Genomic DNA, 18,446 nt, shown 5'->3' with positions numbered 1-18,446 from the left:
GGGTTGACTGGAGACAGGGCACGGGGTGCGGGGCTGGTGCAGGCAGGGCAGGGGGTGCAGCAGGGGCTGGCTGTGGGCAGGGGTGCGGGTACAGGGGGTACAGCCTACCCTGTACGGTAAGTGCCCCCTCCTCCACCAAGGTAGCAGCAGCAGCCCAGGGCTCGGGGGCTATTTAAAGGGCCTGGGGCTCCCCTGCTTCCACCGCCCCAGCCCTTTGAATAGCCGCGGGAGCCCTGGGGAAGTGGCGGGGCTCCGGGGGCTGTTTAAAGGGCCGGGGCGGTAGAAGCAAGGGGAGCCCCAGACTTTTTAAATAGCCCCCAAGTCTCCAGCAGTGGGGCTCTGGTGGCAATTTAAACAGCCTGAGGCTCCAGTCCCTGCTGGGAGCCCCAGGCCCTTTAAATTGCCCCCTGGGGAAGCTGGGCCACCCTAGTACAGTGCACCAGCAGGGCTTGGGTGCGGGGCCCGATTCAGGGGAATTGGTTGAATTGGCCTAAAGCCGGCCCTGCCCGCAGGAAAGCAAGGAAGTAGCACAGGCTTATCACTGTCCCTGGGTGGGCTTGAACCACCATCCTTTCAGTTAAGAGCCAAACGTGCTGACCCATTGCACCACAGAGACACAGACAGGCCAGGCTGTATGGAGCACAACAGTCAGGAATCAGCTCAGGGTCCGGTCTAGCACATGCATGCAGTGGTTGGACAAGCAACAGCAAGGAACTGGACTGGTGCGGAGTGAAAGATCTGTGGGAAGGAACCGAAAATAGTACTGGGGCTGCAGTACAGGGCTTGCATACACTTTCTTTGGCCTGTTTTGCTGGAAGAGTTAGCAGGGCAAGCTTGTTAGTCACAGGTAAGGGGGTGAGTTTATGCAAATTCTGGACTCTGGGACCACAGCTGGGGTGGCACATGCACCCTCTCTGCAACCAACCTTTGTTATTTCACTCCATAACAGCACACACAAAGCAACCTTTTACCTTTCAGCACCAAAATATACTGTAGAAGAAATCTAATAGCATAACTTTAAGATGAGAAACTTCAGTACTAACAACAATTCTAAAGATATTCAAAAATACCTCTGTCTTTAGACACCAGACACAAAATCAATCAGACCAAGAACAAACATCTATTCCTATTTCCCACACACTTGGGGAAGGGAGTGGGGTTTGGAACCCATACCCCTTAATGATGAGTCCTTTCCAGGCGAGGGGCAAGCTCTCAGGCCTCAAATGCCAGGTACAGTTACTCTCTCCTTGATCCAAACTAAACAGGAAAATACACTTGATTACTCCTGCCCCAATAACAAAGAGATGGGGGATCCCACAGCAGCTGAAATGACCATTTGGACAAGCACTCCCCTCATGCAATCTGGGGTGGGTGTAACCATGCAAATGACATCAGCCCCAAAAGGCCTTTACAACAGATCACCAACAGATGGCAGGGTAGAGTTCATACCGACCCTGCTTAAACTAGATTGTGGCAAAGATTAAAAAACACTGAATGTTAAAACTCACCAAACGCGGGTGAATCCATTCTCATTGTCGTACCCGCTTCTTAAACTCCACACCTGAACGTAGCCCTCACATGGACAACATACCCTCCTAACTCAGTGTCTGTACGTTAACCTTTTACCCCCAGTCAGGGCTATGGCAGATTCTGTATTCCTTACGCCACCCGATCTTAAACCGAACTTCGCACCCCTTGGGTAATCTGTACATTGTTCCCTGATCACCAGAAACTTCTACACCTAAATGCTGTACCGTACACCTTTTTCTTCTTTGAACGTCATCTTACTAAAATGTTGACATTTGTTCGAGATCCCGGCTCCTGTTCCCTTGCAAGGCGTGTGCCTTTGCTCCAGGTTTTAGTCTGCTAATACAGCGGGGGCAGGGTGGGGGCCGATTGAGCCAGAGGCGCTTGCCTGCTGCAGACACGGATCAAAGGCTGAACCTCATCCCCCACGAGCTGAAGGCTTAATTGAAAACAGTTTAAGCAGTACTCCCGTCTCCGGCACTCAGCTACCCAGCTCCCAATGGGGTCCAAACCCCAAATAGATCCTTTTTACCCTGTAGAAGCTGTAAAAGCCTGTGACCAGGGCAGCTGCCTAGCAGCCGGCGCATATGCCTGCCAGCGTGAGAGCTCGTAAGGCACTAATCCAGATAGAGGTGGCTGGGTGGCAGGGGGAGTAAAGAGCCAGCAGAGTGGTGCAGCGGACGCGTGCTGGGCCCATAACCCAGAGGTCAATGGATCAAAGCCATTCTCTGATACACGAGCACTTGTCTCTTTTCCCTCTGGGCCTTCAAGCGATCAAAACCCTCGGCTTGCGGGCCCAGCTCTGTCTGCCATGTGCCTGGGCAGCAGCAGGACAGTCTCAAGAGAGCAGCTCCCACCCATTATCTCTTGTAGTGGAAAGGAAGTAGAATTGTGGTTGGACTTTTGCTATTTCTGTTCAGGGAGTCAGTGGCTGTGAGGCAACCCTTACTGATAATGGCAGGGGAAGAGTTCTCTCTTCTGCATTGATGCTGCAATTTTTTGTTGTGTCCTTTCTCTCCCCCTTCAATGCAGGCAGGTAGGCTTGGTGGCTTGGGGATGTGGGTCAAGCCTGGTTTCTTTTGGCAGACACCTGGTTGAGAACTGGTGCTCTACGGTCTTGTCTAAACTGACCAGCCCTAATGTCTGTAGCCTCGTCTCATACTTTGGAAGCCTTTTATTTACCCCTTTCCACTGCAAAAACGACTATTTAGTCCTACTCTTTCTTTCCAAGCTGCTAACCAGTTACTGATCCATGAGAGGGCCCCAGCCATCTGGAGTAGCTTGTGACTGTGAGTGGCAACCTCAGGGCAGATTGTTAAGAAGCAGAGCACAATCCCCAAACTGGTTGTGTGTTCTAGACTTACGTTTCACCAAGTGTCAGATTCTGGATGACACCCCTTTTATGACTTTTTAAAGCAAACTTGCTATTTTTGCATCATTTGAGCGTTCTATGCAGAGGACTAGAAATGTTTCTATTAACCTGAATGTTAGATCATTTTAACATTGGCTGGAATCACAATGTTAAATTAGTTCTTATGACTTTAATAACTGATACTTCCTCTATCTCAGGACTAGCTATTAAACTGATTTTTGGACTAGGGAGATGGAATAGCAGCTTCCTCCATCCCTTGCACACATCACCCTGTTACTGTGGCACTGAACCCCCAGGAGCGGTGGACCTCCCTATGGGGAGAATATCGTGGTTGAAGAGCAGCGAAGAAAAATGGTGTTGTCTGTGTTCCCATTTGGTTTGTTCTGAGTATGGTTTTGAGTCGTTTGTAACTCTTTCATCAGTTATTAGTAACATCTTATTATCAGGCCTCTGAACTGAAAGGCTGCTCTTGCAGGTTTTACTTTGTCGTTGTTTGTAGGTCAAACAGCCGCTTTCTTAGGCCTCGTCCACACTACGCATTTAAACCGAATTTAGCAGCATTAAAACAAATTAACCCTGCACCCGTCCACACAATGAAGCCCTTTATATCGATATAAAGGGTTCTTAATACCGATATCTGTACTCCTCCCCGACGAGGGGAGTAGCGCGGAAATCGGTATTGCCATGTTGGATTAGGGTTAGTGTGGCCGCAATTCAATAGTATTGGCCTCCGGGCGGTATCCCACAGTGCACCCTTGTGACCGCTCTGGAAAGCAATCTGAACTCGGATGCACTGGCCAGGTAAACAGGAAAAGCCCCGCGAATTTTGAATTTCATTTCCTGTTTGCCCAGCATGGAGCTCTGATCAGCACAGGTGGCGATGCAGTCCCAAACCCAAAACGAGCTCCAGCGTGGACCGTCTGGGAGGTACTGGATCTGATCGCTGTATGGAGAGACAAATCTGTTCTATCAGAGCTCCGTTACAGAAGACGAAATGACAAAGCATTTGAAAAAATCTCCAGGCTATGATAGACAGAGTCCACAGCCGGGACTCAGCACAGTGCTGCGTGACAAGCGTAACGGAAAGCCAAAGAATCAAATGGACGTTCATGGAGGGAGGGAGGGGAGACTGAGGACTCCAGCGATCCCACAGTCCCCGCAGTCTTTGAAAAGCATTTGCATTCTTAGCTGAGCTCCCAATGCCTGAACAGTCAAACACATTTTCCCAAGTGTTTCAAGGGACCCTGGAGCTAGGCAAAGGGGTCCAACGGGCAGGGCCCCTGGAGCTAGGTTTAGGGGCCCCAGAGATAGAGCCCCTTGAGCTAGGGTTGGGGGACCCATGCATAGGGCCCCTTGACCTAGGGTAAAGGGCCCCATGGGTAGGGCCTCTGAAGCTAGGGTTAGGGGACCCAGGGGTACAGGGCCTGCAGATAGGGTTAAGGGTCCCACGAGAAGGGACCTTGGAGCTAGGGTTAGGGGCCCCACGGGAAGGGCCGTTGGAGCTAGGGTTAGGGTTCTCACATGTAGGGACCCTGGAGCTAGGGCTAGGAGCCCCAGGGACGGGGCCACAGGAGCAAGGGTTGGGGGTCCCAGGGGTGGGGTGCCTGGAGCTAGTGTTCGGGTGTCTAGGGGTGGGGCCCCTGGAGCTAGGGTTAGCGACCCCATGGGCAGGGCACCTTGAGCAGGGGTTTGGATCCCCAGCAATGGGGCCTCTGGAGCAAGGGTTAGGGGTCCAAGGGGTGGGACCCATGGAACTAGGGTTAGGGGTCCCACTGGTAGGGCCCCTGAAGCTAGAGTTAGGGGACCCAGGGGTAGGGCCCATGCAGCTAGGGTTTGGAGCCCCAGAGATGGGGCCCATGGAGCTAGGGATAGGGGTTCCAGGAGTGGGGCCCCTGGAACTAGGGTTAGAGGCCCCACGGGTAGGGCCCCTGAAGGTAGGGTTAGGCACCCCAGGGGTAAGGCCCCTGGAGCTAAGATTAGGGGTCCCACGGGTAGGTCCCCTGGAGCTAGGATTATGGGTCAAATGGGCACGAAGCCAGGAGCTAAGGTTAGAGCTCCCACAGGTAGGACCTCAGGAGCTAGGGTTAGGGGCCCCACGGATAGGGCCCCTGGAGCTTGGGTTAGGGATCCTAAGGGAAGGGCCTCTGGAGCTAGGGTTAGGTGCCCCACGGGCAGGAGCCCAGGAGCTAGATTTAGGGGCCCCAAGGATGGGGCTCCTGGAGCTAGGGTTAAGGTCCCCACGGGTAGGGCCCATGGAGCTAAGGCTAGGGGCCCCATGGGGAGGTCCCATAGAGCTAGGGTTAGGGTCCCCACGGGTAGGGCCCCTGGAGATAGGGTCAGGGGCCCCAGGGATAGAGCCCCTGGAGCTAGTGTCAGGGACTCTAACCCCCAGATGGCAAAGTTAGTTGTCTGACCGCGAGAGAGACAGGCAACACCAGCAAGGTCCGATCAAAAGCTCTTTATTGACAAGTGCACGCATCAACATAGAGCAGCTTGTCTCCCGAGAGAACCAGCCCGCTCTTTAAATCTTAGTATAAGCCTATATAGACAGTTCTGTCGCGTCATAAATTATTCACTGGAGCAACCCACTCCCTTCTTTTAACAACTAGAAACTAGACACCTTTAGTATACATACATACCTAAAGTTAGAAATGTAGGGGAGTTAAAAACAAACAACGAACAAAACCAGGGAGTGAAAACAAGGAGGCTGGGAAACTAGGGCTCTTATCAGTTCTTCGAAGGAGCTGCCCTAACACAGCACATCTGGTACTATGCCAGGAATGCAGCTTCTCGCTTATCTCACTTTTTTCCAGCGCTTGTGAGACATGCTGCTGCTTCTCAGTGTTTTCCACTCAGGAATTACCTAAAAACCTCGGTTAACCTGACTTTGGTCAGGTTGGCATAGACTCATAGACTCATAGACTCTAGGACTGGAAGGGACCTCGAGAGGTCATCGAGTCCAGTCCCCTGCCCTCATGGCAGGACCAAATACTGTCTAGACCATCCCTGATAGACATTTATCTAACCTACTCTTAAATATCTCCAGAGATGGAGATTCCACAACTTCCCTAGGCAATCTATTCCAGTGTTTAACTACCCTGACAGTTAGGAACTTTTTCCTAATGTCCAACCTAAATCTCCCTTGCTGCAGTTTAAGCCCATTGCTTCTTGTTCTATCATTGGAGGCTAAGGTGAACAAGTTTTCTCCCTCCTCCTGATGACACCCTTTTAGATACCTGAAAACTGCTATCATGTCCCCTCTCAGTCTTCTCTTTTCCAAACTAAACAAACCCAATTCCTTCAGCCTTCCTTCATAGGTCATGTTCTCAAGACCTTTAATCATTCTTGTTGCTCTTCTCTGGACCCTCTCCAATTTCTCCACATCTTTCTTGAAATGCGGTGCCCAGAACTGGACACAATACTCCAGTTGGGGCCTAACCAGCGCAGAGTAAAGCGGAAGAATGACTTCTCGTGTCTTGTTTACAACACACCTGTTAATGCATCCCAGAATCACGTTTGCTTTTTTTGCAACAGTATCACACTGTTGACTCATATTAAGCTTGTGGTCCACTATGACCCCTAGATCTCTTTCTGCCATACTCCTTCCTAGACAGTCTCCTCCCATTCTGTATGTGTGAAACTGATTGTTCCTTCCTAAGTGGAGCACTTTGCATTTATCTTTATTGAACTTCATCCTGTTTACCTCAGACCATTTCTCCAACTTGTCCAGATCATTTTGAATTTTGACCCTGTCCTCCAAAGCAGTTGCAATCCCTCCCAGTTTGGTATCATCTGCAAACTTAATAAGCGTACTTTCTATGCCAACATCTAAATCGTTGATGAAGATATTGAACAGAACCGGTCCCAAAACAGAACCCTGCGGAACCCCACTTGTTATACCTTTCCAGCAGGATTGGGAGCCATTAACAACTACTCTCTGAGTACGGTTATCCAGCCAGTTATGCACCCACCTTATAGTAGCCCCATCTAAATTGTACTTTCCTAGCTTATCTATAAGAATATCATGCGAGACTGTATCAAATGCCTTACTGAAGTCTAGATATATCACATCCACCGCTTCTCCCTTATCCACAAGGCTCGTTATCCTATCAAAGAATGTTATCAGATTAGTTTGACATGATTTTGTTCTTTACAAATCCATGCTGGCTATTCCCTATCACCTTACCACCTTCCAAGTGTTTGCAGATGATTTCTTTGATTACCTGCTCCATTATCTTCCCTGGCACAGAAGTTAAACTAACTGGTCTGTAGTTTCCTGGGTTGTTTTTATTTCCCTTTTTATAGATGGGCACTATATTTGCCCCCTTCCAGTCTTCTGGAATCTCCCCCGTCTCCCATGATTTCCCAAAGATAATAGCTAGAGGCTCAGATACCTCTTCTATTAACTCCTTCAGTATTCTAGGATGCATTTCATCAGGCCCTGGTGACTTGCAGGCATCTAACTTTTCTAAGTGAATTTTTTACTTGCTCTTTGCTTATTTTCTCTTCTAAATCAACCCTCTTCCCGTAAGCATTCACTATACTAGACATTCCTTCAGACTTCTCAGTGAAGACCGAAACAAAGAAGTCATTAAGCATCTCTGCCATTTCCAAGTCTCCCGTTACTGTTACCCCCTCCTCATTGAGCAGTGGGCCTACCCTGTCCTTAGTCTTCCTCTTGCTTCGAATGTATTGATAAAAAGTCTTCTTGTTTCCCTTTATTCCCATAGCTAGTTTGAGTTCATTTTGTGCTTTTGCTTTTCTAATCTTGCCTCTGCATTCCTGTGTTATTTGCCTATATTCATCCTTCGTGATCTGCCCTAGTTTCCATTTTTTATATGACGCCTTTTTATTTTGTAGGTCACGCAAGATCTCAAGGGTAAGCCAAGGTGGTCTTTTGCCACATTTTCTATCTTTCCTAACCATTGGAATAACTTGCTTTTGGGCCCTTAATAGCGTCCCTTTGAAAAACTGCCAACTTTCCTCAGTTGTTTTTCCCCTCAGTCTTAATTCCCATGGGACCTTGCCTATCAGCTCTCTGAGCTTACCAAAATCCGCCTTCCTGAAATCCATTGTCTCTATTCTGCTGTACTCCCTTCTACCCTTACTTAGAATTGCAAATTCTATGATTTCATGATCACTTTCACCCAAGCTTCCTTCTACTTTCAAATTCTCAACAAGTTCCTCCCTATTTGTTAAAATCAAGTCTAGAACAGCTTCCCCCCTAGTAGCTTTTTCAACTTTCTGAAATAAAAAGTTGTCTGCAATGCAGTCCAGGAACTTATTGGATAGTCTGTGCCCCGCGGTGTTATTGTCCCAACATATATCTGGATAGTTGAAGTCCCCCATCACCACCAAATCTTGGGCTTTGGATGATTTTGTTAGTTGTTTGAAAAAAGCCTCATCCACCTCTTCCGCCTGATTAGGTGCCTGTAGTAGACTCCCAGCACGACATCACCTGTGTTTTTTACCCCTTTTAGCCTAACCCAGAGACTCTCCACCCTTCCGTCTCCTATGTCCATCTCCACCTCAGTCCAAGTGTGTACATTTTTAATATATAAGGCAACACCTCCTCCCTTTTTCCCCTGTCTATCCTTCCTGAGCAAACTATACCCATCCACACCAACATTCCAGTCGTGTGTATTATCCCACCAAGTTTCAGTAATGCCAATAATGTCATAGTTGTATTTGTTATTAGCACTTCCAGTTCTTCCTGCTTATTACCCATACTTCTTGCATTTGTATAAAGGCATCTAAGATACTGGTTTGATTTTGCCTCCCAGCTTTGCCCTGACCCTCCTTCCTCTCTGCCATTATAGCCCGTGCTCCCTCCTGCTTCCAACCCATCTCCCAGGTCTTGTTCCCCACTTTCCTGTGGGCTTTGCTCACCTGTCCCCGTCGAACCTAGTTTAAAGCCCTCCTTACCAGGTTAGCCAGTCTGTGCGCGAATAAGGCCTTTCCTCTCTTCGAAAGGTGAACGCCATCTGTTCCTAGCAGTCCTTCCTCAAGTAGCATCCCGTGGTCAAGGAAGCCAAAGCCCTCCTGGCGACACCATCTTCGCAGCCAGGCATTCACCTCCACAATGCATCTGTCTCTGCCCGGACCCCTACCTTCAACAGGAAGAATCGAAGAGAATACCACCTGCGCTCCAAACTCCTTAACCCGCACTCCCAGAGCCCTGTAGTCACTCTTGATCTGCTCAGCATCACACCTCGCAGTATCATTTGTGCCCACATGGATGAGTAGCATGGGATAGTAGTCAGAAGGCCGGATAATCCTCGACAAAGCCTCTGTAACGTCTCGGATACGGGCCCCTGGCAGGCAGCATACCTCCCGGGATGAACGGTCAGGGCGACAGATGGGTGTCTCCGTCCCCCTCAGCAGAGAGTCTCCAACCACCACTACCCTACGTTTCTTATCAGTGGTGGCAGCAGACCTCCCAGCCTTAGGGGTACGAGACTTCACCCCCTTAACTGTTGGGGGTGATTTCTTCTCTGCTGTATCTTTTACCACAACAGGAGGGTTCGCAGCAGTGGTGGAGCACTGCCCGCTGCTAGAAGTAACCAGCTGGCCGTGTCCACCCTGAGCCTCCTCCTCCACTGGTGTGTCAGGTACACCCTGAGGCATCTCCTCTTCCACTGCAGTGTCAGTAGTCCCGTCAACTGGGACAGCACCATCAGCTGTCTCCACATGGATACTGTCCAGGAATTGCTCATGGACATAGATGTTCCTCAGCCAGGCCACCTCCTCCTGTAGCTCTCCCACCTGCTGCCTGAGAGATTCCACCAGTAGGCACCTTTCACATTGGATGCCACCCCCAGCCTGGATATCAGTAAGTGGAAATTGCAAATTACAGTCTTTGCAAGCCCACACCAGAATCTGGGTAAAAGCATCCATGCTTTGGTGCTCTGTCTGGCTACAGGCGCAGGTGGAGGAGACAGAAGCAGTGCTGGCACAGGTGTTACGGGTCCTCCTCACCATTTTAAGCCTCCCTCTGTCAAAGTCTCAAATTCCTGTCTACAGCTCTCTGTCCGCTCCTCTTTGCCCACAGATGCTGTCTGTGCTCCTCCTTCACCTGGAGAACTCCCTTGCAAAACTCCCTGTTAGCAGCTCCTGTTCGCTAAGCTCGAAAACAGGCATACCTGTTTTGTCTGCAATATCTTTATTCAGGCCTAACACTAGGGATAGGGGCCCCACGAGTACGGTTCCTGGAGCTAGGACTGGGGGCCCAAGGGGTATGCCCCCTGGAGCTAGGGATAGGGGTCACAAAAGTAGGGCCTTTGGAGCTAGGGTTAGGGGCCCAACGGGTGGGGTCCCTGAAGCTAGGTTTAGGAGCCCCATGGGTAGGGCCCCTGGAACTAGGGTTAAGGGCCCCAGGGATGCGCCCCTGAAGCTAGGGTAAAGGGTCCCAGGGGTGGGGCGCCTGGAGATAGGTTTAGTGGCCCGACGGGTATGGCCCCTGCAGCTAGGATTAGGGGCCCCAATGGTAGGGCCCCTGGAGCTAGGTTTGGGGGTCCCACGGGTAAGTACTCTGTAGCTAGGGTTAGATCCCCATGGGTTGGGCCCCTGGAGCTAGGGTTAGAAGCCATAGGGATAGGGCCCTTGGAGCTAGGGTTAGGAGCACTGGGGGTCAGGCCCCTGTAGCTAGGGTTAGGGGCCCACGCATATGGCATCTGGAGCTAGGGTTAGGGGACACAGGGGTAAGGCCCCTATAGCTAGGGTTAGTGGTTGCATGGGTAGGACCTCTGGAGCTAGGGTTAGGGGCCCCACAGGAAGGGACCCTAGAGTTTGGGTTAGGGGCCCCAGGGCTGGGGCTCATGATGCTAGTGTTAGCGGTCCCAGGGGTGGGCCCTGGACCTAGGGATAGAGGTCCTAGTGGTGGGGTGCCTGGAGCTACAGTTAGGGGCCCCAGGGGTAGAGCCCATGGACCTAGGGTTAGGGGTCCCACGGGTTGGGACACTGGAGCTAGGGACAAGGGTCCCATGGGTAGGGCCCCTGGAAATTGGGTTAGTGGTTCCATGCATAGAGCCCCTGTAGCTAGCGTTAGCGGGCGCATGGCTAAGGCCCTTGGAGATAGGATTTGGGGCCCCAGGGACTTGGCCCTTGAGCTAGGGTTAGTGTTCGCGTGGGTGAGGCCCCTGGAGCTAGTGTTTGGGTTTCCAGGGGGTGGGGTCTATGGAGCTAGGTCTAAGGACCCCATGGGTAGGGCCTCTTTAGCTAAGGTAAGGGCCCTACGGGCAGGGTGCCTGGAGCAAGTGTTAGGGACTCCACGGGTAGGGCCCTTGAAACTAGGGTTAGGAGCCCCAGGTATGGGGCCCCTGGAGCTAGGGTTAGGGGATGCAGGGGTGGGGTCCCTGGAGCTTGGGTTAGGGGCCCCACGGAGAGGGTCCCTGTAGATAGGGTTAGTGGCGCAAGGGGTAGGGCCCCTGGATCTTTGGTAACGGACCCAAGGGGTAGGGCCCCGGAAGCTAAGGTTAGGGGTCCCATAGGTAGGGCCATTGGAACTAGGATTATGATTCCCACATGTAGGGCCCCTGGAGCTGGGGTTAGGGTTCCCAGGGGTGGGGCCTCTGGACCTAGTGTTAGGGGCACCACGAGGACGGCCCCTGGAGCTAGGGTAAGGTCCCACGGGTAGAGCCCTTGGAGCTAGGGTTAGGGGAACCACGGGTAGGGCCCCTGGAGCTAGGGGAAGAAGCCCCACGAGTAGGGCCCCTAGAGCTGGGTTAGGGAAACCAGGGATGGGGCCCCTGGAGGTAGGGTTAGGGCCCCAAGGGTTAGAGCCCCTGGAGTTTCCATTGGGGTCCCATGGGTAGGATCCCTGGAGCTAGGGTTAGGAGCCCTAGGAGTAGATCCTCTGGAGCTGGGGATATGAGCCTCAGTGGTAGGGCCCCTGGAGCTAGGGTTAGGGGTCTCACAGGTAAGGCCTCTGGAACTAGGGTTAGGGGCCCACAGGTAGGAGCCCTGCAGTTAGGGTTAGGGGTCCCACTGGTAGGGCCCCTGGAGCTAGGGTTAGGGGCCTCATGGGTTGGGTCTAAGGATTTAGGGTTAGCGGCCCAATGGGTAGGGCCCCGGGAGCTAGGGTTAGGATCCCAATGGGTAGGGCCCCTGGAGCTATAGTTTGGGGCCCTACGAGCAGGGTCCCTAAAGCTAGGGTTAGGGGCCCCAGGGATGGGACACCTGGAGCTAGGTTTAGGGGCCCCACGGGTATGGCCCCTGAAGCTAGGGTTATGGGCTCCAGGAGTAGGGCCCCTGGAGCTAGGGTGAGGTTTCTCAAGGGTAAGGCCCCTGGAGCTAGAGATAGGGGCCCCATGGGTAGAGTCCCTGGAGCTAGGGTTAGGGGTCTCACGGGTAAGGCCTCTGGAACTAGGGTTAGGGGCCCACAGGTAGGGGCCCTGCAGTTAGGGTTAGGGGCCCCACGGGTTGGGCCCCTGGAGCTAGAGTTAGGGGCCCCAGAGAAGGAGTCCCTGGAGCTAGGGTTAGGGGCCCCAGTGGTAGGGCCCCGGAGCAAGTGTTAGAGACCTTACGGTTAGGGCCCCTGGAGCTAGGGTTAGGGGCCTCACAGGTAGGGTCTAAGGAGTTAGGGTTAGCAGCCCAATGGGTAGGGCCCCGGTAGCTAGGGTTAGGGGCCCCAGGGGTAGAGCCCTGTAGCTGGGTTGAGAGGTTTATTTAAAATAGACATACATCTTTTAAGATCTGCTTCAGAAATGCTAATGTTTATATAAGCAAAAGTCTTCATAGTGTTCCCCTGGTCATCTTTCCTGATAACAATTTCCGCATCTGTAACATTTCCAGACTTGCTGAATCTTTCCTGCAGTTCAGCCTCAGATACTGTATGGCCAAGTCCTCCAACATATAAACGTTTTAAAACTTGTTTTTTCTCCATAATAAAAAGTCAGACTGTTTCATTTAGGACGTATGTTTTATCCTTCGCACATGTCCAGCCAGGAAAGGGTAGGGCCTCTGGAACTAGGGTTACGATCCCAATGGGTAGGGCCCCTGGAGCTATAGTTTGGGGCCCTACGAGCAGGGTCCCTAAAGCTAGGGTTAGGGGCCCCAGGGATGGGGCACCTGGAGCTAAGTTTAGGGGCACCATGGGTATGACCCCTGCAGCTAGGGTTAGGGCCTTAAGCGGTAGGACCCCTGGAGTTTGGGTTAGGGGTCCCACGTGAAGGGCCTCTGGAGATAGCGTTAGTGGCCTGACTGGTAGGGCCCCTGCAGCTAAGGATAGGGGCCCCAGGTTGAAGGGCCCCTGCACCTAGGGATAGGGGCCCTACGGGTAAGGCCCCTGGAGTTAGGGTTAGGGGCCGCACAGTTAGGGCCTCTGGAGCTATGGTTAGGGGCTTCACGTGTAAGGCCCCTGGAGCTAGGTTTACGGGCACCAGGGGTAGGGCCCCTGAAGCTAGGGTTAGTGGCCCCAGGTATGGGGCACTTGGAGTTACTGTTAGGGGCTCCACGGATGGGACCCCTGGATTTAGGATTAGGGACCCCATGGGTATGGCCCCTGGAGCTAGCATTAGGGGCCCCGGGGTAGTGCACCTGGAGCTAGGGTTAGGGGTCCCACAGGTAGGGACTCTGGAGCTAGTGTTAGGGGCCCCACGTGTAGGGCCTCTGGAGCTATGGTTTGGGACCCCTTGGGCAGTGTCCCTATAGCTAGGGTTAGGTGCCCCAGGGATGTGGCCCATGGAGCAAAGGTTAGGGGTCCCAGGGGTGGGGCCCCTGGAGCTAGGGTTAGAGATCTCACACTTAAGGCCTCTGGAGCTAGGATTAGGGGCCCACTCGTAGGGCCCCTGAAACAAGGGCTATGGGACCCACAGGTTGGGCACCTGGAGCTATTGTTTGGGGCCCCAGGGATGGAGCCTCTGGAGCTAGGGTTAGGGGCCCATGGGTATGGCAACTGGAGCTAGAGTAAGGGGCACAGGGGTAGGGCCCCAGGAGCCAGGGTTAGGGGCCCCACGGGTAGGGACCCTGGTGGAGTAGGGACTATCTGTGTGGGAGATGGGAGAGCAGGGGGTGACGTAAGGTGAGGGACAGGACCTAAGCCTGTAACTCCAGGTAGGCAGCGGGGAGGGGTCAGCACCTTTGCCTGGGAAGCTGGACACAGGAAGGGGCCGGCTGGAGGGAGTTAGTTCAGTTTTGGTTTGGAGCTGGGTTATTGGAATTCAGGGATTCCCAAACTGGGAACTAAGCTTTCTGAACCCCCAGAAGGACTCGATCGAGAGGTCCTGGTTGTGCCCAAAAGCTCTGCTGTATCCTTCGTTCCTGTTGGCCAAAAAAACCTTTTGTTTTACTGGCTGGCTGAGTCACTGTGTGTCCCAGGAAGAGGGGTGCAGGACCGGATTCCCCCACACTCCGTGACATAAATATCTGTGCCCCCCACTAACCCCCTAAGCCCCTCTGGGACCCCTGCAGCCTGAACGTAGGTATCTGTGCCCCCCACGAACCCCCTAAGCCTCCCAGGGACCCCTTCAGCCTGCATGTAGGTGGAACCCTTCTGCCAGGCTGAATTGATAGCAGCAAGGACTGGGTTCAATACATAGGGGTCCCTTCCCTACTACGTAATGCAAACCAGCTCGAGCCCCCACCCAGTGACATGGGAAAATTTTACATACGCACCCCTAGGTGCCTCAAAGAGGCGATACTTCCCCTCTCGCAAGCACAGAGTCTGGGTGTAGCAGAAAATGTTTAATAACGTGAGATAAACAACATAGCATTAAATTGGGAAAACACCTCAATTAGGCCGTGTCCTTTTCCCTGGGCTCTTGAGTCTAGCAATCCCCAAATCACTCCAAGACTCCAAAGTCCAATACCTCAAATGTTTCAAGAGTCCAGCAACCCCAAAATCACCCACAGTTGCGCAACCCCAGAGTTCAAGAGTCTATCTGCAGGGTTTTTCCCCTCTGCCAGCCTGGGTAGAAAGGAGCACTTTACGTGGTCCACTGCTGACTGCCCTGCCTCTCTGTGGGATTCTGCTTCCGCCTTCCCCATGAACTGCTCAGCTCGGTCCACCAGCTACTCTGTGCTGCCAGCCGACCGGTGATCTGCTCCAGCTGTCCTAAAAAACTACTCAGCTCACCTCACTCCGTGGGCTATTCCAACCATCCCACAAACTGCTTCTCTTTTTCAGCTGCTCTGCTCCACAAAATAACTTCAGACTCCCTTACTGGCTAACAAAGCTCTTTAGTGATTTCAGCTCAGGAACCTAGAACTTCAATTGTTAAAAGAAGCAAAGTCCAGCTTTACTCTTCAACTGCTAAAAGAGAAAAAAGTGCAATTTATGTTTTTGGTTCACCCAAGAGCTCACTCCCTTGTCTAGCGAGTGCCACTCAATTGATGGTGAGAATCCCTGTCTCAAAGCAGTTTCACAGTTCCTCATCCACACAATCAGGGTGACAACACTCCACATCTCATGCCCCAACAACAAATAAACCGGGGATACCACAGCTGCCAAAGCAGCCATCCCAGGCTGTCGTTGCCGTGTCAGGAGGGTTGGGTGTGCCTATGCAAACACGATCAGCCCCTGAAATTCTTTTCTACACTCTCCATAATTCACCACCAGATGTCAAGGTAGAATTCATCCTGCTTCTGCTTACATAGGTATCTGTGCTCCCCACAACCCCCTAATCCCACCGGGACCCATCTAGCCTGGATAAAGGTATCTGTGCTCCCCACAAACCTCTAAGCCCCCCAGGGAACCCGCAAGCCCAGATGTAGGCATCTGTATGCCCCACAAACCCCCTAATACCCACAGGACCCCTCCAGCCTGTAGGTAGGTATCTGTGACCCCCAGAGCCACACAAAGACCCTCAGGACCCCTACAGCATGGATGTTTGTATCTGTGACCCCCACAAAGCGCCTAAGCTACCCAGGGACCCCTACAATCGGGATGTAGGTATCTGTTCCCCCCAAAACACCTAATCCCCCCCGAGACCCCTCCAGCCTAGACATAGGTATCTCAGACCCCACAACCCTCCTAAGACCCCTGAAACCCCTCCAGCCTAGACGCAGGTATCTGTGCCCCTCACAAACCCCCTAGGCCACGATGGGACCCCTCCAGCCTCGACATAGTTATCTGAGCTCCCCCCACCCCCTCTAAGGCCCCCAGGACCCCTCTTGCCTGGATGAAGGTATCTGTGCCCCCCACAAACCCCTAAGCCACACCAACATCCCTATAGCCTGGAAGTAGGTATCTGTGCACCCTCACAAAACCACTGATCCTCCCAGCGACCCTACAGCATGGACATAGGTATCTGTACCCCAAAATGCCCCAAAGCAACCCTGGAACCCCTACAGCCTCGAAATAGGTATCTGTGCCCCCCCACAACTCTCAAATACCCCCACAACCCCTCCAGCCTGGAAGTTATATTTGTGACCTCCAGGAACCCCCTAAGCCCTCACCAGTGCTTCTCCAGCCTGGACATAGGTATCTCTGCCTCCCACAAGCCCCCTAAGACCCACAGGTCCCCCATCAGCCTGGTTGTAGCTATGTGTATGCCACACAAACCCCCGAAGCTCCCCAGGGCCCCCTCCAACCAGGACATAGGTATCTGCACAACCACAACTCTTTAAGTCCCCCAGGGATCCCTCCAGACCATGCATAGGTTTCTGTGCCCCTCACCAACTCCCTAAACCCCCAGGGACCACTACAGCTTGGACGTATGTGTCTGTGCTCACCACAACCCCCTAAGCCATCCAGGGACCTCTCCAGCCGGATGTAGATATTTGTGTCCCCTATGAAGTCCCTAATCCCCACCGGAATCCCTCCAGCCTAGACGTAGCTATCTGTGCCCCTCACTACCCCTAAGCCCCAGCAGGGATCTCTACAGCCTCTACGTAGGTGTGATGCTCTGTGCATTACCCTGCGTGGCCACACGGTGTCACTGTTCCTCTATGAGAGAAATGCTCTGTGCATTACCCTGCGTGGCCACAGGGTGTCACTGTTGCTCCATGCGGGAAATGCTCTGTGCATTACCCTGCGTGGCCACATAGTGTCACTGTTGCTCCATGTGGGAAATATTCTGGGCATTAACCTGCATGGCCACACGGTGTCACTGTTGCTCCAAGCGGGAAATGCTCTGGGCATTACTGTGATGGAGTAGGGACTGTCTGTGTGGGGGATGGGAGAGCAGGGGGTGACTTTAGGACCGGACACGTGCTCAGCCTGTAACGTGAGCTAGGCAGGGGGGAGGGGGTCAGCACCTTTGCCAGGGAAGCTGGACACAGGAAGGGGCCGGCTGGAGGGAGTTAGTTCAGTTTCGGTTTTGGTCTAGGTGGTTGGAATTCAGGGAATCCGAAACTGGGAGTTAAGTTTCCTGAACCTCCAGAAGGACTCGATTGAGGGGTCCTGCTTGTGCCTCCAAACTCTGCTGTATCCTTCACTCCTGCTGTCCAATAAACCTTCTGTTTTACTGGCTGGCTGAGAGTCACCTTGTGTCCCAGGAAGAGAGGTGCAGGACCGGACTCCCCCACACTCCGTGACAGACACTCAGCCCTTCCGGGACGCCTGTAGCCTGGACGTAGGTATCTGTGCCCCCCCACCAAACACCTAAGACCCCTGTAGACCCCTCCATCCTGAGCTTAGGTATCTGTGCCCCCTCACAAGCCCCCTAAGCCCCCCAGGGACCTATACAGCCAGAACATTGTTATCTGTGCCCCATATAGACTCCATAAGCCCCCCAGGACACTCCAGTGTGCACGTAGGTATATGTGCCCCTCAGAAACCCCCTAACCGCCCAGGACACCCTACAGCCTGGATGTAGGTATTTGTACCCCCACAACCCCCCTATCCCCCTGCCGGGACATCTACAATCTGGATGTAGATATCTGTGCCCCTCACAAAACCTCTAATCGCCCCTGGGACCGATACAGCCTGGACATACGTATCTGTGCCCACTCGAACCCCTAAGACCCCCTGGTACCCCTACAGCTGGGACACAGGTATCCTGGGCCCCCAAAAATCCCCTAAGACTCCCAGGATGCCTCCAGCCTGGACGTAGGTATCTATGCCCCCCATGAACCCCCTAAACCCCACTGGGACCCCTAGATCCTGGAGATTGGTATCTGTGACCCCCCAAAAACTCTCTAAGCCCCCCAGGGACCCCTACGGCCTGGACGTAGTTATCTGTGCACCTCAAGGCCCCTAAGATCCCTCGGACCCCTACAGCCTGGATGTAGGTGTGACGGTGCTCCCTGTGGGAGCCAGCTGAGGTCACTTAATCAGGGTGAACTGCAAACAAAACAGGGCAGACAAATCCCAAATGCTGGTGGTGATTTCAATACTTACATTTACCAAGCCAGCACAAAGCAGCTTCTGTAGGACCTCACTGGTTACTTAGAAGTTTAAGCCATGCAGTTCCCTTAAAGTACCCAGCCTCAGGCCTCCGTCCAGACACACCTGTCAGATATGATGATGATTCCTGAAAATCTTACTTCATCATATAAAAGGAAAGATTCTTCCAATCCCAAAGGATCAGCCACATACTCAGGATCTATTACAACTTAGATCTTACCTAAAATACATGCTATAGCCTATTCTTATTAAGTAAGCTAA

General features: G+C 52.7%; 1 non-coding gene across 1 annotated transcript; it reads right to left on the bottom strand.

Annotated features, from left to right (window-relative positions):
• Positions 1-542: 542 nt before the first annotated feature.
• On the bottom strand, positions 543-616 carry TRNAK-CUU (transfer RNA lysine (anticodon CUU)). The gene has a single exon. It is a non-coding gene; the product is annotated as a tRNA-Lys (tRNA).
• Between the last annotated feature and the right edge of the window lie 17,830 nt (positions 617-18,446).

The sequence above is a fragment of the Gopherus flavomarginatus genome, chromosome 3 (assembly GCF_025201925.1).
Source record: "Gopherus flavomarginatus isolate rGopFla2 chromosome 3, rGopFla2.mat.asm, whole genome shotgun sequence".
In the NCBI taxonomy this organism is placed as follows: Eukaryota; Metazoa; Chordata; order Testudines; family Testudinidae; genus Gopherus; species Gopherus flavomarginatus.
This window is presented reverse-complemented; position numbering and strand designations above follow the sequence as displayed.